The 24,579-nt window shown below is 34.8% G+C and overlaps 1 protein-coding gene across 6 annotated transcripts in view; it reads right to left on the bottom strand.

Moving 5' to 3' along the window:
* TFPI (tissue factor pathway inhibitor) overlaps window positions 1-24,579 on the bottom strand; it is a 92,976-nt gene that overhangs the window by 50,040 nt on the left and 18,357 nt on the right. The window contains exon 2 of one of the 6 annotated variants that reach the window (XM_058300514.2): window positions 17,651-17,713. The exons of the other annotated variants lie outside the window; for them this stretch is intronic. The gene's annotated coding sequence lies outside the window, so the exon portion shown is untranslated. The remainder of the gene's footprint in view (window positions 1-17,650; window positions 17,714-24,579) is intronic. 6 annotated transcript variants of the gene reach the window in all.

Genomic DNA, 24,579 nt, shown 5'->3' with positions numbered 1-24,579 from the left:
ACAATCTGAGGCAGAAATCAGGGAAAATTCCATTTTCAATAGCAACAAAAAAGACTCAAATACCTAGGAATTAATTTAACCAAAAGAGCACAGGACATATAGGCAGAAAACTACAAAACAATGCTAAAAGAGTTTTAAAAAGATATAAACAAATGGTAAGACAGCCCATGTTCATGGATTGGAAGAATAAATATAGTGAAGATGTCAACTCATCCAAACTGATTTATAGATTCAATGCAATACCATCAATACCCCAACAGATTACTTTACGGATTAGAAAAGGCAATTACCAAATTGATTTGGAAGGGAGAGTGCACTCAAATAGCCAAAAGCATTCTGAAAAAGGAGAATAACATGTGAGGAATTTCACTGCCTGTCCCTGAAATATATTACACAGGTACAGTGGTCAAAACAGCATGGTACTGGCATAAAGATAGACACATCAATCAGTGGAATAGAATTGAGAACCTAGAAATAAACTCTCACCTATACAGTCAACTGGTTTTTGACAAACCTACTAAATAATGTTAACAGGACAAAAGAGTCTCTTCAACAAATGGTTCTGGGAAAACTGGATATCTGTAACTAAAAGAATGAAAAGGGATCCCTATGTCACTCCCTATATAAAAATCAACTCAGAATGGATCAAAGACTTAAATATAAAAGCCAGGAGCATAAAACTACTAGAAGAAAATGTAGGGAAACATCTTCAAGATCTTGTAGTAGGTGCTGGTTCTTGGACCTTACATGCAAAGCACGTGCAACAAAAGAAAAAATACATAAATGACCTCCTCAAAATTCAACACTCCTGCACCTCATAGGACTTTGTCAAAAGGGTGAAAAGGCAGCCAGCTCAATTGGAGAAAATATTTGGAAATCACATAATATAAAGAGATGTTACAACTCAACAATAAAAAGACAAACTACCCAATTAAAAAATGGGCAAAAGACTTGAATAGACATTTGTCCAAAGAAGAAAAACAAATGACAAAAATACACATGAAGGAATGCTCAACATTACTAATGATTAGGGCAATGAAAATCAAAACTACCATGAGATATCATTTCATACCTATCAGAAGGGCCACTATTAAAAAGACAGAGAACTACAAGTGTTGGAGAGGATGTGGTTAGATAGGAACACTTACCTACTGTTGATTGGAATAAAGAATGGTACAGCCACTGTGGAGGACAGTTTGGCAGTTCCTAAAGAAGTTGCATATAGATTTGCCATGTGACCCTGCAATGCCACTACTGGGTATATACCCAGAAGAACTGAGAGCAGTGACACAAACAGACATCTGCTCACCTATGTTCATAGCAGCATTATTCGTGATTGCCAAAAGTTGGAAAAAACCCCAGTGTCCATCAACAGATGAAAGGATAAACAAATTGTGGTCTAGTCACATGATGGAATATTATGCAGCTGTAAGTAGAAATGAAGTCATAAAGCATATTACAACATGGATGAGCCTGGAGGACATTATGTTGAGCAAAGCAAGCCAGACACAAAAGGAGAAATACTGTATGATTACATTACTATGAACCAAATATATTGTATAACATATTGTTTGACTCAAAATTTTTTTATAGATATCCAACTTTTAATTGAAAAATGTATGCTTTTATTCAACTGTGTTTTCTTTTTAGTTTTTAATTGTTTATATTTTCAATTATTAAATGTACAAAATAAAGTTAAAAAAAAGAAATGGGCTTTAGACTTGAATAGATGTTTCTCCAAATAAGAAATACAGATTGCTAAAGAGCACATGAAAAAATGCTCAAGATCACTAGCTATTAGGGAAATACAGATAAACACTATAGTGAAACATTGTTTCACACCTTATAGAATGACCCTATTTAAAAAAACAGAAAACTACAAGTGCTGGGAGAAGCAGGAACACTCACTCCTTCACTGCTGGTTGGAATGTAGAATGATACAGCCATTAAAAGATCTCAGTGTGAAAGATACAGTGCTAAATCTTATAAAAAATAACAAAACAGAAGAGAATTTGTTCATGATGAATTTAACAAAGATTATTTAATCAAGATACAAAAAGCACCAGCTATACAAGAAAACACGGAGAAAGTGGATTTCATTAAAATCAGTAACTTATGTTCATAAGTTAAGTACCATTAAGACACTGACAAAACAATCTACAGTTGAAAGAAAATATTTGGAATTCACAAATATGACAACTATATATTGAAAATATATAAAGAACTACAATTCAGTACTTAATTGGAAATAGGTAAAAGATTCGAACAGGCACTTACTAAAAGAGAACATATATATTGTCAATAAGCAAATGAAAAGATGCACATTATTAGTCATCAGGGGAATACTAATTAATACTATTGTGGTGTATTACTTCCCACGCACAGGGAAAGCTAAAATTAATAAAATCTTATAAAACCAAATATTGGCAAGTCCTGGCAATACCACTGTTGGTGGGTTACAAGTTGAGACAATCACTTTGTTACTGTTGCCATTATCTACTAAAGCAAAACTTATTTCTATTCTATATCCATGATTCTACTCCTGGTTCTATCAAAAAAATTAGTGACATTTCCATGAAAAGATATGTACAAGGAAGTTAACAGAAACTGTATTCATAATAACCAGAAACTGGAAACAACTCAAATGCCCATTGATACTGAAATTGATAAATTAGGAAATGTGCATGCATTAAGGAAATATCTTACTATATTTTGTTAAAGATAGACTCAGAAGGATACATATTATATAATTCCATTATAAATGTTAGATTAGTGGTTATCTCTAGGGTGATCTATTGACTGGGAAGGAATATAGGGAAATTTTCTGGGGTGCTGAAATGCTCTCTATCTTTAATTGGGTAAGCTACACATGTACATACATATTTCATTATACCCTTAGATTTGTGCACTGTTACTCTGTATTTATTATACATTTATTTAACAAATGTATGAGTGCCATAGTAACAAAATAGAAATGTATAAATCAGGAAAACCAAACATATGATTTTTAAAATTAGAAAAATAAAAGACAAAAGTCAACTATTACAAGAGGAATCAAATATTTAAGAAGCACAAGAAACTCATACAAATGTAGTTAGAAAAAATTACAAACCACCTGATTCACTTTTTCAAAGAGTGTTCAAGAAAGAGGTACAAAGGTGTATGTTACATGCTAGAAGACAAGAAATTAGGTAAAATATAAACAGAAAATGTTCATCTAATAAGTATAAAAGAAAAAGACACTAGAGAAATAAAAGCCAATTCAATACAGCTTTAGCTAGTAGAAAGAAGACAACTGTAAACACAGTCATGGACATGGGGAACATTTGTGATGCCATCATGGAGAACAAATTAGGAAATAAAAAGTATACAAATGGATTATAGGAAACATGATCTCCATAGAAGGCAGAAAGAAAAATAAAATGCAATTGTTGGGAAGCGGACTTGGCCCAGTAGTTAGGGCGTCAGTCTACCACATGGGAGGTCCGTGGTTCAAACTGTGGGCCTCCTTGGCCCATGTGGAGCTGGCCCATGTGCAGTGCTGATGTGCGCAAGGAGTGCCCTGCCACGCAGGGGTGTCCCCCACATAGGGAAGCCCCACACGCAAGGAGTACTCCCCATAAGAAGAGCCGCCCAGCGCGAAAGAAAGTGCAGCCTGCCCAGGAATGGCGCCGCACACATGGAGAGCTTACACAACAGGATGACGCAACAAAAAGAAACACAGATTCCCGAGCCGCTGACAACAGAAGCGGACAAAGAAGAACACGCAGCAAACAGATAGAGAATAGACAACTGGTGGTGGTGGTGGGGTAAATTAATTAAAGAAATAAATCTTTTTTTTAAAAAAAGCAATTGTTAATGTAATTGTTATATTTGAGGAAGAAAAAATAGAAAATATATTTTCTACTATATAAAATAAATATTGTGTGAATAAAAGAAATACTTAGATATGCAGGCCAAAAAGGTTTACTATGTCTCAAGGACAATTCATAGATGGTGGCAAAATGAAGATGTGTATTTGTGAAATTATTGGAGAAAAAACTATATGACAAGCCAAAAAACTTATATACAATGAGTAGAATTTTAAAAAGGAGTTGTCCATAAATTATTTCCCAATAACACTCAATGATAACAAGCTCTTGGAAAATTAATACCTTTATCACTGGCAAATATGTGACTCTAATTTTTAATGTTACTAAATGATCTTTAAATAAAAAGCCATTGTAGAGGACGCAAGAAGTTGGAGAGAATATGGTCCTCCATGCCTTTCTTGAAAAGCAAATAAAATTTTATAAAGATATTGAAATTAAAAAGTCATGTTAAAAATTTTTTGATGAGCATTGCATCTACTGACATATAGAGATACAAAAACAACTGTTTGGGGGAATAATGGTTGCAAAAAATAAATGTTTTTATTTTTTGCAAGAGAATTATTTTGAAGAAATAACATCTTTGATGTAAAGAAGCAAGTTATCTGAAGTTCCATTGTGGAATAGTTTTCTTATTTAATAAACTGTATTTTTTAAATAGATTTGGATTTACAGAAAAATTGAGTGGGTAATAGAGTTTCCATATATTCTACTCCCAGTTTCCCCTGTCTTAAATTAGTATAATTCATTTGTTATAATGAATGAACGAACTGTTAATGACACATTATTAACCAAAGTCCGTAGTTTTTCAAATTTCCTTAGTTTTCTTCTAATATCCTTTTTCTGTTCTGGATCCCATCTAGAAAAGAACCTTCCATTTAGTTATCATGTCTCCTTAAGCTCCTTAAATGTTTCTCAGACTGTCCTTTTTAATGATCTTGACAGTTTTGAGGACTACTGTTCTTGTATTTTGTAGGGATTCCCACTATTGGAATTTGTCTGATATTTTTCTCATTATTAGACTGGGGTTATGGGTTTTGGGAAAGAAGATTATATAGGTAAAGTGCCTATTTTCATCACATCAGATGTAGGATATATACTTTCAACCTGATTTATGATTAAATGAAGGCCATGCTCACGTAATGTAGGTTTTGTCACATTTCTCTAATACAAGGTTATTCTCCCCTCACCCCCACTTACTGTAACCTTAGAAAAGAAGTCATGTACAGCCTATATTGAAGGAGTGGGAAATTATGCTCCTCCACCTTGAGGGTATTGACATAAATGTTTGGAAATTCCTCTGTACAGATTTGCCTACTCAATCTCATTTATTAACTTATTGAATCATTTCTTTATATCAGTATGGATTCATGGATATTTATTTCACCCTTTGATTATAATCCAATACTACTATATTTATCTGGTGCTCAAATTGTTCAAGGTTTGGACTTTAGGAACTCCTTCAGTTGACCTCAACGTTCCTCTGACATACCCTGATCGATGTGGGGCTTTTTGAAAAAAATTTTTTTTGAGCACTGCCTTTCTGGCACAAGAATTTGCTCCAGGCTCACATTTATATTTTCTGCTCCTGTCCTAGAATCACCCATTTCTCCAAGAATCCCTAGTTTTTTAAATTGGAGAACAGTATTAGAAGGCAAGATCTGGGTGCTTATTGCTACTGTGGTATCATATCTTTCAGGCCTTCTCAGCTGACAGGGCAAAGAAATATACATTTGTATAATAACCTGAGTATATACACATCTATAATTTTTTATAGTGAATTATCTGTATCTGTATTGCACCAAAAATGAGTTATCACAGATGTATTCAACTCTAACCCATTACCACACGTATCATTCTTCCCTTGTTGATCTGTAAGTTCCCACTTCAACAAAAAGAAAACTGGCTCCCATCATCCACCACGTATTGAATTAATTATTCTTTTCCAGTTTACGTGTATAAGAGTATCAGAATTGTTAATTTGTACTCTCATGGGAAACAACTTTATCAACTAGAATGTTGTGTATACGTACAGTTCCTTTTGCTTTTAGTCATGCAGACTCCCCTAATTTCCTAAATTCATATGTTCACACCTTTTCTCTCTATTCCTTCCAGGGAAATTGTTTTATATATTTACAATTCTGTCTGATTCCCTTGCCACAGTCTGGCCTTTCCTCCTGGATTTCCCCAAATTCCTAAATGATTTTTTTAAATTGGGATATATTAAGGTTGATGTTTGTGCTGTAAAGTTCTATGGATTTTGACAAATGCATAATGTCATGTATGCATAATTATAGTATCATACTGGATACCCTAAAAATTCCCTGTGCTTCACCTATTGATCCATCCCCTCCCCCCAGAACCTTGGCAATCATTGATATTTTTACTGTCTATAGTTTTGCCTTTTCTAGATTGCCATATATATGAAATCATACAGTATGTACCCCTTTCAGATTAGCTTCTTATACTTAGCAATACACATTTAATATGACAAATAAACATATCAAAAGTTCTCAACTTATTTGTCATTGTTTGATTTGGGGATTTTTATCCTTCTAATAATGTAGCAGTATCTCATTGTTTTACTTCACAATTTCCTGATGACAAATGTGTTGATAACTTTTCATATGTTTATTTGCCATCCATATGTCTTCTTTATTGAGGTGTCTATTTAGATCTTTTGCCTATTTAAAAAATTGGGTTGTGTGTTTACTTGTTTTTGAGATCTTAGAGTTATTTTGGATGTAAATCCTTTATCAATTTTTGGTTAGCAGGTATTTTCTCCCAGTCTTGTGGAATTGTTTTCAATTTTGTTTTCAGTGACTTACATAATGACACCCAGGATTTGGTGGTCTTGGGTTTTTTGTTTTGTTTTGTTTTGTTTTGTCTTGCATCACATCATGCTGATGTGCTTGGGAATATTCTAGCTCTGATGACCCCTATCTAGGTGTGATAAACAGAGCAATAACCCAGAATCCAAGAGTGTAAATTGGAATATTTCCTTAATTTGTGGACTTATGTCTTCCTACCCTAAGGCTTATTTACTGGATTATTTTTCTACAGAGAATCTTAATATTTTTATTGCTTCACTTTCTTTCCATTTGGTTGTACATTATCCCAGACAAATGTAGTATCATATGCAAAGGTGCAGTATTCATTGTACCTTTTATATATTTTACAGAAGTTTTATTGAATTGGAATTTCACTGATATTCTATTTCAATTTATCAAAATTTAATTTCAATAATCCTACTCTATTTAAGTTTTCTTGGTATGGATGCCAGTTTTATGGAGTTCATCAATAGGACAAAACTGATGATGAGTCAGTGGCTGGGTACATTTAGAATATCAGCTTTTCAGCTTGTTAAGCTTACCATAATCTTGTACCTGGTTTCTAACATCTTCCTTGATTATCATTTTCATGTGTCATTTATTAAAATATATTGTGGCAATTCATCTAAGAATGCTCTGGGCATTTATTTATATTTAGCTACTCTGGAGAACCAGTCTGTTTCAATGAAAATTTAACAGAAGGGAACTGACTTAATAACTTCCTTGAAAATTGAAGCTAAAATACATTTCATCTTTCCATAACCTACTTTTCAAAACCAAGCGTAGTTTTTTCACCATGATAAACGATTGGTCATACTGATACTTTAGTTGGAAACCTCTTTTTGATGTGTTGGTTTCAGTCTCTTGCTAAATGTCTTCTAATTTGGATTCTGAAATAATTGTTCAAGTAAAGCTATATCATGATAACATTTAGACACTAAGGGAAATTAAAATTTTTAAAAAAGGCAAAGTCTTGACCTTAAATGAATTTATACTCTACCATTGAGTTTGAAAAAATGCAATTGTAAGTGCTAACATAAATTGCTATGATATTTGAGCATGTACCATGCATACAGTTGTAGACAATAAATATATGTTAAATTATTATACTTAAATAAAATTAATGTTTGTATGTTAGTAAAATAAAGTGCAAATTCTAAGCTTAGCTTTGCCATCAGCCTGTTAAGTGACTTTTGGATAAAAATTTGTTTCATGACAATGGCAGATTGTCTATAAATTCCATTCCACTTCTAAAAATCTATGCATTTTTTTTATTGTTTTGTTGTTTAAACCCATATGTTTCGTTCACATTAATGCTAGTGTGCAACATTGTTTACCCTTTTAGGTCAATGAGTTTTTGGAATATAAGTTCAGCTTGATGTTATTTAGTTGTTAGATAAAAAAGGTCCATAGATTAATACATATTTATATCTGAGTTAAAAAATTTATATAGGTTTCTCAACCTTAGGAGTTTTTAAGAATCTTCAATATATTAATATGCAATTATATCTCCTAAGGGAAAATTTAGTAAATACTCATTTACAAATTTAAATAAAAAACTATTTTCCCTTATAATATTTCTTTGGCATATACCTTGAGAAATAATACTATAAATAAGAAGTCATTGGATTTTCTGAACCAGAAAAAAATAAAAAGCATGTGATTTATGCTTTAGAAAAAGTCAGGATGCATGGAGAGATGTTACTGAGTTAAGATGATAAGATTATAAATGGAAATATCAGCTGGAATATTGTAGGTGATCAGATTGAAATTAAGAAAAGAAGATTGTTTTTTATTTGTTGTAGAGCAAAGGACACATGTGAGAAATTTAATTGAGCTAAGTAAGAACTGATAAAATTGAATAACAGAGTATATCTAAGATATGGAGAGAAGATTTACAGATACCCTGAGTGAATTGTTGTGATCTTTATATAAGCAGGTAAAAAAGATAAGTGTTGATTGGTGTGCACACTAGGGATGAGTTCAGTCCTAGGCGGAGAGCATTTGAATTTATAAGTATTCTGAGTGGAGCTGTGTAAGGCAGAGACCTAAGGCAGGAGCTGGAAGATGCTTTACTGTATCAATATCATCATTATGAGGCATGATCATCTCACAATGGAAAGAGTTCAAGTTATTTCCAGCTACATCTTCAACTTTATTTTTATCACTCTCTCTCACACTTGCTCAGTCTCATAGGTACTGAGTGTTTAATCACTTAGCTCCATTAAAAGCTTTGTTCTTGAACATATGAGCTCAAACTAGGTTTAAGTACTTTGAAATTGTTATTTGTTCTGCTGGAACACTCTTCTATGAGATACTGAAATAGCAGCCTCTTTTATTTTATTCAGGATTCTGGTCAGAGATCCTCTCCTCAGAAAAACAAAATAAAAACTCCATCTTGAGTACCATATTTAAAAAGATACTACCAGCCCCCTGTTACTCTTTGTCCTTATAATGTTTGTTTTTTTCAGTTTCTTTTTCTTTTGTTGATTTGAAGTTATTGACATATTATGTATTAAGTTCTTTATCAAATACATGTGTTATATTAATACTTTATGTCAGTGTATGTGGCTTATCTTTTCATTTTCTTAAGTGTCATGAGGACAAACTTTTTATTTTGATAAACTCAACATTTACAATTCAGTGGTTTTTAGAATTTCACTGAATTGTGTATCCGTTATCACAATTTTAGATTATATTCAATACTCCAAAAACAAGCCCCACACCTGTTAGCCATTATTCCCCAATCACCTCTTCCCTCTACCCCTAAGCAACCAGGAATCTGCTTTGTCTCTCTATATTTGCATATATGAGGCAGGTTATATTCTATTGCTGAAATTTGAGAGAAATGGTAAGTGTGTGGAAGGGATGACTAAAAAAAATGGTATGTTTCAAAAAGTCAGTCATTATTTCATTATTCATTTATGATATTAACATTCCTGAAGAGAAAATATATGAAAGGAAGGGTACTAGTCTGTATTGAACTTAGTGAGGAGCCAAAGATGGAAAGGGGAAAAGAACTTTGAGATGTGCACTTGTAGAGGGTATGAACTTCATATCATCTATATAACTTCCTTAACTAGATTGAGACAGTTTGCACCCATATGTTGTGACACCAGAGTTCACGGACACTTCACTATAACAGGCTGCTTTCCCAAGACTTGGCCAGTTTGTCTCTAGCACTGTCTAGGAAGCACTCTACTTCCACCTGCTTCTAGGCTTATTTGATTTGTTTGGCAGGTATATCACTGTAGTGGAGCTGGTTATATCCCATATGGAAACCAAGAGCCATTAAATAAAGAATACCCCAGGCCATGATTCCCTGATCATATAATCTTTTCCTTTCTTTTAAAATTTATTTGCTTAGTACTTAAAAGGAAAAGATTGAAGTTAGACAATGAGGCCTCAAATACCAGCTCTGTAACTTACCAGTTTTGTAAAATTGACAATATATTTATCCTCTCTCTGCCTATGTTTACTTATCTATTAAATGAGGACTTTACTAGAACCTATTTTATAGAGTTGTGTAAGGGTTAAATGTAAAGGAATTAGACTGGTAATTAGCTCAAAAAATGTTAACTATTATTTTTTATGTGTAATCTTGCCAACATTTGCATATACAGTAAAATAGAAACTCAATATTCAGTGATCCTATTTTGTATTGAGAATGCCTTCTCAGGCATTTTGAAGGACTAAAAATTAATTTAAAATACAGCCCAGATTCTGAAGGAGTTTAGGGCCAAACTGAAAGAAAGTTTTTGGTCTAGTTTTCTTAGGTTTGGGAGAAGAAAATGGCTAGGCTACAAGTTGTGAGGTGAGATGGAACATATGTCAATGTAAAAGAACGTATGTCTAAGGATCCAAGCTCATTGGAGCTAGAAATACTTCTGGCAATTTGATTTTGGCTCCTGGAAGAGAACAACTTGAAGGTAGTGGCAATGGATATTGTGGATAAGAAGTTGTTCAAGGATTCAAATAGTAAAAAGTTTAAAGAGAATTGAAGAAACTGATAGTATGCTGGAAATTTAGCATTATATTTTGAATACATCATTTTGGGGAAGAGAACTAGAAAGCAGTTATTTTTTCTACCATAAGTGTGTAATACATTTACATTATGTTACTTCTTTAAATTCACTGGAATAAATCACATATTGTCTTAGTGTATACATTATAAGAATGGTGCATATATAATTTAGGCTTCCCAGTTCAGATATTCTTTATTCATCATCTATTGTTGGACATTTCTTTTTAAAGTTTTATTATTAATTCTTATGCTCTTATAAGTACTTTGCCATATCTAAAAGAAAGTAATTTCACTATGGCAACTTCTTTATTTACAGGTAACAATGAAAGACAGGATAGACAAAATCTGACAACCAGAAAAAGAGAAAAAATAATAATTTGAAGATTAATTCCAATTTTCTGCTCTGCAGTGACTGTTATCTTCTTGGTGTTTAATGCTTCCGTCCATTCTATATTTGACTGACCCTGTGTGTGTGTGGGGAGGTACCGTCTGCCCACTAAGCCCTGCCTGCCTATTTTTATCTTTAATCCATGTGCTTTCTTGACTATTTCTCATTTAGGGTGAGTTTGCAGCACACTAATACAAAGGACAGTGCATAAAGAAAGGAAATATTACAATAAAAGTCGGGAGAGAAGAAGACAAAAAACCCTACTGGAATTCTAAATGAAAAAACAAAGAATGATGTTCTTTTTCTTTTTTAGTTTTGAAGTTCACTTTTTATAGGTAGTAGTCTCAACTGAAAATCCCCAATATTCAAAATGACCAGCATCTAGAAAGGGCTTTTTGTTAAATACATTTCCTACTAGACTTTTTTTTTTTTTTACATTTTTTTTAATTGATTTTGTAATAATATTACATTAAAAATATATATGTGAGGTCCCATTCAACCCCACCCCCCCCACCCCACCTCTCCCCCCCCCCCCCCCCAGCAACACTCGTTCCCATCATCATGACACATCCATTGGATTTGGTAAGTACATCTTTGGTCACCTCTGCACCTCATAGTCAATGGTCCACATCATGGCCCATACTCTCCTCCATTCCATCCAGTGGGCCCTGTGAGGATTTACAATGTCCGGTGATTGCCTCTGAAGCACCATCCAGGGCAGCTCCATGTCCCAAAGACGCCTCCACCTACTAGACTTTTAACTCTTGTTTCAGAACGGAGAATTAATGAACTTGCATAATTTTAGTGAGAGCCTTAGGAGCTGAAATTTTCTCAGGAAGAGTATTTTCTGAATAAATACATTATGGGAATGCAAATGTTTGGGCAGTTTCCCTAGGGAGGTATAAGGCTAGGCAACTGCATATTTGCCACATTCCAAATTCTAATAAGTCAGAACATAGCCTCCTTTATCTCTTTGTCAACGTCCCTCCAGGGTCCCACATTTCTAGGTCAATGAGACATCGCTATAAGCATTATTTTGGCATCAGTATTATTCATTTATGACCTAAGATTAAAATGAAGAAAAATTATAATGAGGTTCTGGCTATGTAGTATATGTACCACATTCATTTTATTTTTCCCATTAAAAATATAATTAACTTTATTTTTAAAGAGTTTTTAGATTATAGAAAAGTTACATTGAAAGTATGATGGATTCCCATGTACCCCCTCCCTCTCCCACATCATACCCATTTATTAAAATGTAGCAGTACAATTAATTATGATGTATCTATAAAATCCACTCATTAAAAAATGCACATTTAAAAAAATGACTCACTTGTAAGGACTGACCTACCTATGGTAATAATCTAAAAAATAAAACCATCATTGTGACATTTATCAGTACTTCACACATCTAACAAATACCAAAGGAGGCTACTACTATTGTTATTGTTCCTTTAAATCCAAAAACTTAAGCACCAATCAGAATTAAGAGAAACTTCAGAATGTTCACATTTGCATGCATTTTTGGCTAAACTTTCAAAGATTCCACATATGACAAAACAATAACTTTGAATCAAAATGAATATTAAAAACATTTAAGCCTTGTGAAAAGCTTACTCTACAGAAAGCAAGGAAAACAGAATGAATAGTAACAGCAATATATTTATAGGAGAGAAAGTAATCACTTATTTCCTTTATCATAAAACAAAAGTCAATGAGTCAATATTTTAATAACACTAAGTTATTTACTATTCAGGAGTTTGCTTTAAGTTGTGTCTTTAAAATGTATCCATCCATATATTTGGATTAAATTAAATTTATACATCAAAAACATTTTGCTCATAATTCTAAAGTATAAACCGTAACTTATCAAAGAATAGTCCAAAAACTACACTATAATGGTACCATTTAGATTTATATGTTTCATCTGAAAAATCTATCTTACACACAGTTTTGCCCAGTTTCTCTAGAATAAATGTCTCTAAGTCTAAAACTTTAAATGATATTCAAAAAAGACAGATTTAAATAATTCATGCTATGCATTTTCCTTCATCAGGCTTTGATTAAAACAGAGCGATCTGATGTTGGAGCAATATCTTCTTTCTCAGTTATACTCTCTACAGTCCCAGAAGCAGACACAATAACCCTTGTTTTATTTGTTGAACCTGCTTTCTGTTTCTCAGCAATAGCTGCACACAAACAGCAATATCTCATCTCTTCAAAGTCATGTCAGGTGAGAAATCTGTTACTTCTGCTGATGATTCACTCTTCTTAATTCTCTGTGCCACATTTTGCTGCTCCTGGAGTGTTCTTGCCCAAGAAAGTTCTACTTTCCATATTTCAGGGTTCATTGGATAGATTACGAAAGGCTACTTGAAAACTTCAAATTGCTTCATCCATTTTGTCCTTCAGTTCTCCGTTGTCATATTGTTCCATTGTCTGTCTTCTTATCCTTTAGTTTACCATTCCCAATAATCTTCATTTCTAAACTCTTCTCCAAATCCCTTGCCCTTGTTTTTTCCTTTCAGGCTACAGCACCCCCTTTAGTATCCCTTGCAAATTTGGTCTTTAGGTAACATATTCTATCGGTTTTTCTTTGTCTAGGAAGACTTTGAACTCACCCTCATTGAAGGACAGCTTTGCCGGATACAGAATTCTTGGCTGGCAGTTTCTCTCTTTCACTACTTTAAATATATCATACCATTTTCTTCTCTCCTTCATGGTTTCTGATGATGTCGGCACTTAATCTTATCAAGTTTCTCTTGAACGTGACGTTTTGCTTTTCTCTTGCTACTTTCAAGATCCTCTCTTTATCTCTGATGTTTGTCATTTTCAACAGTAGGTGTCTTGGGGTAGGTCTATGCGAGTTTATTCTGTTTGGGGTGCATTGCCCTTCTTGGATACTGATATTTATGCCTTTCATAAAGATTGGAACGTTTTCAGTCATTATTTTCTCAAACATTCTTTTGCCCCTTTTCCATTCTTTTCTCCTTTTGGGACACTGATAATGTTTGTGTGTTTTTCATTGTCATTCAATTGCCTGAGACTCTGTTCCGTTTTTTCCTTTCTTTTCTCTTTCTGTTCTGTCTTTTCCAGTTCAGATGTTCTGTCATCAAAGACACTAATTTTGTCTTCAAGCAATTCAAATCTGCTCTTATGTGCCTCTAAGGTATTTTTAATCTCATCCACCATGTCTTTCATTCCCATAAGCTCTGTTTACTTTTCTTAGCAGGCTTTCAAATTGTTCTTTATTTCTTTAGACATATTTTCTTTAAATTCTTTGAAGTGATTTAGGACAGTTGCATGATTACCACTGATTAATTGTATTAAATCCTGGTTTGTTCTTTTAGCTAGGTCATCTCTTCCTGTTCACTAGTATGATTTGTAAATTTTTTGCTGATGTCTAGATATCTGAATATGTTGGTGAATTTACTCTGATGGCTAATTTTTCTCTATTACCTATTTTTCCCCACAGCTCTTCTTTGATATTTGGTTCAACTTATTTCAGTCTTTAAAATTGTTAGTTTAAGTTTTCAAAATCAGGTCAGGGACTCACTGTTAGGGCACAGATTTTCTCCCAGTGGTTGGATACAAAGGCAACAGTTTTTGTCCTTGCAGTTTCCAGGCTGGCCAGCAGATGGCGCAAGTCAACGTACTATTCCATGGAGGTGTTTCAGTCTTGGCCTTCCTTTATTAAATCTCCAGACTGGAGATTCAAAGCATGCTCTGCTGGCTGAATTCACTGAAGAAAAGCACCCTGACCTCCCCATCCCCTTTTCCTTCAAACAGTTGACAGGGGGGAAGATGTCTGTTCTCTCTCAGTCAGCTACATGAGACAGGGGTTTTACCTCAGCTTCATATCTTGGGGATGGGGGACGAGAGCCCTTCCTGGCTACTGCAGGGGCTTGGGAACTCACCTTTGTTGATTTGGCTTCTTCTCTCTGTCCCTTGCCCTCTTGGGAGTTTGCAGCACTGTCTTGGTCTGCTCACCCCCAAAGCAGTTTCCTTGGACAGCTTTTGGCTCTTTATCCATTGTTTTTGCGAGAGAATTCAGTTCTTCCTGTTAGCCATCTTCTCACAATCCTCCATGCCACATTTATTTTATGAAATGGTATTTGAAGTGCAAAGATACATCATTATAAAACATCAATTTTGTGACGATTTACAATGTTTTAAAGTGATTTCTTATCTCTTAGGTCACTGTATCTTGACAATAATATTGTGAAGCTGACAGAGTAGGTATAACAAATTCATGTTAGTGATGACAAGTGATTTATTTTCCAATATCGTATGTCTAGATGACTAGTAAGCAACAGAGATAGGATTAGATCATGGACTATATTATCCCAAAGTCACTTTAAACTGAATAAGATTTTGGGAAGATAGAAAAACGTCTAATTCAAGAAAATATAATTAGCAAATATATTAATTACTTATGTCTCTATTTCTCTTTGAAACATTACCTTTTCTTGTGGCTCAAACTAGATGGTTAGGTGATATCATGAAGGGAACTACAGGATAAAAATTGGTTTCTCTGATTTGTTATTCCTACAATTAAAATTCGTTAACTAATGTAAGTTTTTACTGTAATCATTATCATTTTTGATTCAGTGAGTTGTCTTTTTTTATTCCTGGCTCAAATTCTTTATTTCAGTATTAAGTGATTATATTTATTACTGTAAGACATTTTCCTCAGTCCTATGTCTATATATAGGAAGCTTGCTTTTTGTCCAAACCTTAGTTAACCACGTTAGAGAAGAGCATAATATGTAAATCCAGGAAACTTGGGGCTTGTCCCTGACACTAGGACTAGGAACAGAAGTTCACCAGCAGTCAAAGCCTGACTAAATGAGTATTACAAGTCTAAACAAAGGCACGTCCAAAACAGGGACTGAAAAATATCTGTCAAGAATCACATTTTCTCTTTTTCTCAATGACTTTAAGAGAAATATAGACCACATATATACACACAAAAATCTTTAATATAGTTGAAAAGATCAAATTTCTATTTTATTTTAGTCTCATTTCAAACATGTAATTATAGTCAGCTCTTGAAATTTTCATATTGTAGCATAAGTATTTGTGTAGAGTTTTTCATTAGATGCCAAGGTGGTGGTCAAAATAACAATTATAATGCAAATAGTTTCCATCATTGAACCTGTCCTATTATTTATTTTCATAGATTAAATCTCATATCCTAAGAGAATGTTTCTGATCCCCATTTGATGGATGAAAGAAACTGGCTTAAATAACAAAATAAGTCATCTAAGAAAACAGTTTCTAAGTAGAATGGGTATAGTTTATAAAGAAAATACCTTTATTATAATTTTAAAATTCTGTTAGAATTTTAAAAATACTGTTGATAAAAAAATTTAAATGGTTGTAAAAAATAAATGTGCACATTGATTGGTGGATTTATTAGTGTGACTTGTTATTAAAAATTAAGGATTTGAAAAAGGTAGTAGTGCTCTGATAAAGGAAGTTATGAACTTACAATGGAATAGTATTCCAAACCATGCTCATAAATCAGTTTTTTAGAACTCTGAGCATACAATGTTATAAATGAAATTTATGCTGATAGTATGACTGGTAAATTATTATTAACTTTTTTTTTTAATCTTTTATTTATTTATTTATTTTTTATATTATTAACTTTTTAATTAAATACTCTTTAACTGCCTAAGGTAGTCTACCTTTGAAAAACAGGTCCAGTTTTCAGGACTGGCAAGCTTGCTGAATTAGATTCAGTTCAGTGTAGTTTTCCTTTGTAATCACTAACAAACCAGCAGACAAGGTCTGAAATGAATCTTCCCCATGTAAAAACACAAGTGTTTTTGTGAATCAAGCTCACTTATGCCTCCCTATCTTCTCAAGGAAGTGCATCTAAACTTCATTAGTAGACTGTCTCAGAAACCAGTCACTGCCCTTGTATCATTAGACTGGATGGGGTGGAGGGTGACAAGGATTCATCCTCCCTAGAGTCTACTTACTAACATGTAAGCCAATTCCTCCAGTTTAAAAATTGGAGATATTTTTTCATAATTTTGCATAAGAAAGGAAGTACTGCTGATGGAGCCTAGGACCTCATACATGGGAAGCAGGTGCTCAACCACTGAGCTACGTCTGCTCCCAACAAAGTTTTTATAATAAATATTCTAAGGGTCTGAAAGCTAAGTAGGTAACATTTGCACAATATTTTAATGAGTAGTCATTACCACTAATATGGAAAACAGTGCCAGAGACATTCCTAAATGCTTTGGAGAGAAATTTCTGTGAGAAATCTCCACTTGCAAGGCCATCCTTTCCTTCCTGCTCCTGGAATCGATGCCTTGGCTCATTCTTAGGAATGCTATGGAAATGTTGCTTCTATATCAAATTGCTACTCAAATGTCATCTTCTCTGGAAGCCCTTCCTTGACCACCCAAGTCAAAATACCTCCATGATTAAGTTTTATTCCCTCCATGCTTTTTAAAAAAATTATTACACCAATCCCTACTTGATACATTACATATTTATTTATTGTCAGTCTACTCACTAGAACGTTAAACTCCTTAAATGCAGCCATTGCATCTGTTATCTCTGGTGCCTCGCAGGAGTTCTGTATTAGAACAAATGAGTGAATTAATGAATGAGTGGAAAGATCATTTTTTAAGGAAAGTAAAAAGTCACTGATGAAATTAAAAACAATATATAGACTAAAATTATTTGGAACTATATGTCTTAGTTTGCCATAGCACTGCCAATGCAATATACCAGAAATGTGTTGGCTTTTATAAAGGGAATTTATTTGAGGTAAAAGTCTACAGTTCCAAGGACATGAAATGCTCAAATCAAGGCACCATCAGAGATGCTTTCTTACCAAAACTCATCTGCTGGCAGATCCTGGAGTCCTGCCACATGCCAAGGCAATATGATGGCCAATCTGCTGTTCTTGAAGTCCTCCCACACACGGAAGGATCAAAAAATGCTGGTGGCTCTCTTTCTCTGTGTTTCTGCTTTGAATTCTCAGTCTATATAAGACTTTAGTAAGTAGGCGGAGACCTAACCTCGGTTACACCTCACTGAAATCAAAGTCCAAGGAAAGGGTCTAAAGTGATCTAATCAAAATGGATCTAATCACGTCCCTTAACTGAATCTAATGCAATCAGAAGGTCCTACACCCACAGTGATGGATTAGTTCAAAGAACATGATCTTTTCTGGGATTCACAAAACTTTGAACTGTCACATTCCATCCTCTGGATACAAAAAAGACTAGTGCTTTCCATATGCAAAATACCTTCATTCCATCACAATATTTCAAAAAGACTTAAACCATTTCAGTAGCAATGCTAAGTAAAAAATCACATTACAATCAGTTATAGGTATCTAGTCTGTCTTGGGACAAAGTTCCCCTTCAGCTCTAGACCTGTGAAAATTACAAAACAAGTTATCTGCTTCCAATATACAAAGTTGGAACAGCATAGGATAAACATTTGCATTGCCACAGGGGGAAACTGGAAGGAAAACAGGCGACACAGGTCCCAAATCGTTCTGAAAACCTGCGGGGCATACTCCTAAAGAGTCATCTATAGAACCATGGTTTCTTCTCAGGGCTTCATCCAAACCCTCCCCCCCCCCCCCCCCAGTCATAAAGCATCTGGGTGGTGGCCAAGCCCTAGGACTCACCCTCCAAAAACACTGCAGTGACAGCCAAAAATTTCTCCAATCTCTGGGGTACAGTCTCAGCCTCCTAGCTAGGATTGTGGTTACATTCTAATCTCTGGCACACAGGTCCAATAGTCTTAGGACAGTGGGGTAGCCACCTAACTCTTCCTATTCTCCAAGGAATATGCCCCACCCTCTCTATAGCTTGGGGTAGTTGAACTCTTCTTGAATAGGAGAAGGTCCACCCTCTCTAAGGTCTGGGGTACACTCATCCCTTCTGTACTCATGGGTTAGGGTCTCTCTCTTGGTCCAAGAAGATGCCTGAAGTCCAGACCTCAGCTTCCAGAGTTTTGCCCTTGAAATGGTTTGTCCTTCAATTTCTCCCTTTTCTATACATTTTAGTACAGGCTAACAGTGGTTTTGCATATACAGACCTCATAGAAAGCTTGTTTGTTTTCCAAGTAATTCAGAGGGGTCCCAACCATCAGACAATAGGACTTTCCACAAAACCTTTCTGAATAACCACATTTCCAATACTGACTTACAAGGAAATGGCTGCCTGCTTCCATGTTCAGTTTAATCATCATATGGGGCTCTATCCTCTTGGGACTTGTTTTCCAGAAGCCCAGACTTTTCCAAAGCATCAATTTCTGATTTCTTTGTGCCCTGAAATTCAGTTCTCAGCTTCTCTCTTTTCTCTTGCATTTTACTATAGGCTGCCAGGAGAAGCCAGGCTGCGTTTTCCACATTGAGTTTGGAAATTTCTGCAGCTAAATGTCCAAGCTTATCATTTTCAAATTCTGCCTTCCGTCTAAAATCAGGAATCAAATTTTGCCAAATTCTCTGCCACTTTAAAGTAAAGATCAACTTTCCTTCAGTTTCCAATAACACATTCATCATTTCCATCTAAGTCCTCATCAGAAGCATCTTTAGAGTCCATATTTTCACCAGCAGTCTCTTCAAAGCAAACTAAGCCTTTTCTATTAAGCTCATAATTCCTCCAAAAAATATCCCTTCCCCATTTATGTAACTGTTCCAGTATTTTTGGTACTTGCAGGCAGCATGTACCAAATTCCTGTCTTAGGTTGCCACAGGGCTGCTGATGTAATATACCAGAAATAGAAGAAATTTGAACCTAAGTGATATAACTATATGAATCTAAACTAAATAACCAACTTGGTATTGTTGAATTAATATGCATCATAGGCAAAATTTAACTGTGCTCATGTATCACTCTTGTAAGACTCTTAAATACTAGATTTTCTGACCAATTGCTTTTTTAAAAATTAAATTTCATGGATGCTTTCTTTTACAGATTAAATTTTATTTATTTCTTAACTATGGGTTTAATTTCTCTATTTTACTATTTTAAAAATTAAAGCAGTCTTTTAAAGATGGTTAAGTAATATGTGCTTATTTATAAGAAATCATAGGGAAACGGACTTTGGCCCAGTGGTTAGGGCGTCCGTCTACCATATGGGAGGTCCGCGGTTCAAACCCCGGGCCTCCTTGACCCGTGTGGAGCTGGCCATGCGCAGTGCTGATGCGCGCAAGGAGTGCCCTGCCACGCAGGGTGTCCCCCGCGTGGGGGAGCCCCCCGCGCAAGGAGTGCGCCCGTGAGGAGAGCCGCCCAGCGTGAAAAGAAAGTGCAGCCTGCCCAGGAATGGCGCCGCCCACACTTCCCGTGCCGCTGACGACAACAGAAGCGGACAAAGAAACAAGACAAAGAAACAAGACGCAGCAAATAGACACCAAGAACAGACAACCAGCGGAGGGGGGGGGAAATTAAATAAATAAATCTTTAAAAAAAAAAAAAAAAAAAGAAATCATAAAACTTAAAGAAAAAAAAGAATAGCCATCAATCTACCCATCCAGAAATAGCCACATTTTATATGATTTTATAGGTATGCATAAATATGGGCATGTATGTGGGTGATGTGATATGGGAATATGTGAATAATCACAGCATATAGATTATTTTGTAACCTGCTAAGTCATTGAATGTGATGACATAGCTATCTCTCAAATTGACCTGCATAAGCACATTTAATGGCTATACAGTGTTTTATTTTGTGAATGTCTAAGAATTTACTTGGTCATTCTTATATTATTAAACTAATTTCTATTTTTGTATTAATAATTACAAACTTCAATACAAGAAATATATTTGTAATATAACCTTTCAAAATTTGTATGAGAAATTGTTTGATTAAAAGCTTATATATTTTTAAGAATATTGATATATATTGAAGTAGCCATTCAGAGATATGCCTACTTACATTCCTTTCATATATTCTTTAGAACTTTACCAATTATCAGTTTATATTTCACTAAATATCTAAGTGGCTGACACTATGAACAGTATAATATCTGTGACCAAATTGAAGACATTTTTTAATAGACTGTGAGATGGAGAAAAGAAATTTACTTAGGTTTTATTTCATGTATATGGCAAGACACCAGGGTGAAATGAAGAGAATGAACATTTTTGGAATTAAAAAGACCCAAGTTTGAAAATCAATTCTGCTGTTTTCTAGCTGGTAACCTAAAAAGTTTTAAACATTTATGAAATTTCAATTTTTCATCTGTGAAATGAGGCTTTTATAACCTACTAGAATTTATCGTGAGTAACAATGGAATGTATAAAGTACACAGCAGATAGTAAGTACCTTTGGTAGATTTTGCTCAGCAAAATTTAATTCACCCTTACAAAGTCCATCTGTGATTTTTCACAGAAATAGCAAAGGACTCTAGAGTAAAGCCTGAAGTTTTGTTTTTTTCTTTTATAGATTTATTTTTTTATTTTTTTATTTCTCTCCCCTTTCCCGCCCTCCCCCCCCCCCCCACTTGTCTGTTCTGTGTCTATTCACTGTGTGTTCTTCTGAGTCCGCTTATATTCTTGTCAGCGGCACTGGGAATCTGTGTCTCTTTTTGTTGTGTCATCTTGCTGCGTCAACTCTCCGTGTGTGCAGCACCACTCCTGGGCAAGCCACACTTTTTTCACACTGGGCTGCTCTCCTTACAGGGCACACTCCTTGTGTGTGGGGCTCCCCTATACAGGGGACACCCTTTTGTGGCACGGCACTCCTTATGTGCATCAGCACTGCACATGGGCCTGCTCACCACACAGGTCAGGAAGCCCTGGGTTTGAACCCTGGACCTCCCACGTGGTGGGTGGATACCCTATCTGTTGAGCCAAATCCGCTTCCCAAGCCTGAAGTTTTGATGAGAGTTGTTGAAAACTAAAGGAAATGGCTCCAATAAAAATCAGAATAATACATGTCAGTGACTCAGATTTAGGCAACAGGAAATGAATATGGGGGTGGGGATAAGTATTAAAAATAAAAACAGGCAAGTTTATCCTCTAAATAAATAGGCATGATTTGAACCATAGGCTATATTCATAGAATTCCTGAACATATTATATTTAATATGACCAACACCAACCCATCCTCAGCACCCTCATCAATAACCTTTAACTGTTTGAGTTTAATTTGATACTAAATAGAAGGATTAGATGCAAAAAGACCCTTCTTCATAGAAAATTGCAAAATAAGATAGAAAAATCCAATGTTTTAATAAATAATATCACATTATAACCAAAATCAAAATAGTTGAGCTATATATTCAGTATAAAGAGATTTGTGCCCTTAATAATATGAGAGTTGTAAACTGGAAAGGATTAGTATCTGAAGATATATCTTGGGTTAAGGCAAAATCTAAAAAACCTTTGAATCATGAGAAGAAAATGACAAGAATGAGAAAAATGTGTATGAAGTTTTATATTTGTAAGCTGAATGGAGGGAGAACTTCTCTTGGGTAATAATTTTTCCTAAAGAAAGAATACATTTTGGAAAATTTAAGAGACAGGATTGAATGACGACAGATGACTCAAAATGCTTCAGATTTTGTGACCAAGAGATATACTATCATATCTAAAAATATTCAGACCTGTTATCATACATATCTTGCATATTTCAATTCATAACAACTACATATTTACCTCAAAATCAAAGCAAATGTAAAATCTAAAACTGAATGGTTCTTATGATTATGTACCTAAACATTTTAATGGAGCAAACTGAGATATATTCTTGAATATCAGAAAAACAGAAGATTCTGGGTAATTTTTGAGACAAGGAGTACCTGTGATATGCAATATAATATTGGAAGTGTGGTTGGAGAGAGGTGGCTTGATATGAGAGGAATTTGTGAAGTAAATTCAAGAGAATTTGGTGATTAAAAAGATAAAGATGGTGAGAAAGAAAGAAATCAGGGCGTGGTACAGTTTCTGGCTTAAGCAAAGGGATAGTGATGATTCCAGGCCCTGAGGTGGTTATCCAAGAGAATGAACATGTTGTAATAGGCAGGTGATGAATTCAGGGTTAGGCAGTTTGAGTTTGAGGTATTTGTGAAGCATCCCCTGGAGCAATCAAAAACTGAATCAAAAACCAGGAGCTCAGGGTCTCTGCTGGAGATAGAAATATGAGAATCAATATATAAATAACTGCTTCTGTGGAATGGATGAAATTTATTTAACAAATTTTTACATAGCATTTGATATATGGTAGGCACACTTCTGCTTTAATAATATTAATTCACATTGGTATTCTATGGTATGAGTGTAAAAATTAGTAGTCTGAAGAACAAGGATGAGGAAAAGGATTTGAGAAGAGAAATGACCAGGGAAGGTGGAGAAAATCTGGGAGGCTATAGTGACACAGATGCTAAGGGAAGTGAGCATTTCAAGAAATTGTCACAAATCAATAATGCTTAAAGCAGAGAGCATCAAGTAATACAAGGGTTAAGAAAACACATGGCATTTAGTGGCAGGGGCATCATGAGTAACCTTCTATTGAGCTGGAGAATGGGGAAAGAGGTTATTAAAACAGCAGTATAGGGCACTGCTTCATAAATTTGTGCTGAAAAGTAAGAAATAACATTGAGGGAAAACTTTTGCAGGAGTGATTTCACATTGTTCTGACATTAGAGGGAGAGACAAATACTAAAAGAAAAATAAAACAAATAGAGGATGATATCATGGGCACAAGTGAAGAGTGTTTAAATTTGGTCTGAAGAAAAGATATATCTCTCATCAAAATATAAATAATTTTTTTTCTTTTTATGGAGGGGTATCATACAAACAAATTTGCAGATGTGTCTGGTATAGTATGGATATGCGTTGTTTTAGTTTGCTAAGAGCTGCCAAAAGCAGTATACTAGACATGGGTGCGCTTTTACAATGGGGACTTACTGGCTTGCAAGCTTACAGATCTGAGGCTGAGAAGAGTGTCCAAATAAAGGAGTGTCCATAGGCTGACTGCAGGTGATCCTGGACTCTTCTTCTGGCTGCCTCTCTCCTGGGTTCTGCTGATTTCAGGTCCTTGCTATAATGCCTTTCTCTCTGAACTCCTCTGGCTTTTCTCTCTGTGCTTCTGTGTGTAGGTGTTTTCTCTCGAGTTCTATATTCTGTTGATTTCAGCTTCTGGCTTCCAGGGCTTCTCTCTCAGCTTCTGGGGGTTTTCCTTTGTGTCTTTTTCCATATTCAACCCATTTAGAAAGGATCAAGTCAGAGGATTAACATCCTTCCTGGATCATACCTACTAAAGTAATCTAATCAGCATTTCCCACCTATATTAGGTTTACAGTCACAGGAATGGATTAGAACTAAGGACAAAATTTTCTGGGGTCCATCCACCATCAAAGTACCATATGTACATATGTTGTGGAGTTGTCTCAGGTGGGAATGGAAGTTGAAGATTTTCCTGTTTCAATTCTATTTTCTGTGTAAAGCAGAAGTTGAGACTGTTCAAAATGAT

The sequence above is a fragment of the Dasypus novemcinctus genome, chromosome 7 (assembly GCF_030445035.2).
Source record: "Dasypus novemcinctus isolate mDasNov1 chromosome 7, mDasNov1.1.hap2, whole genome shotgun sequence".
NCBI classification, from domain to species: Eukaryota; Metazoa; Chordata; class Mammalia; order Cingulata; family Dasypodidae; genus Dasypus; species Dasypus novemcinctus.
Note: the sequence above shows the minus strand (reverse complement) of the source record. Positions and strands in the feature narration are given on the sequence as shown.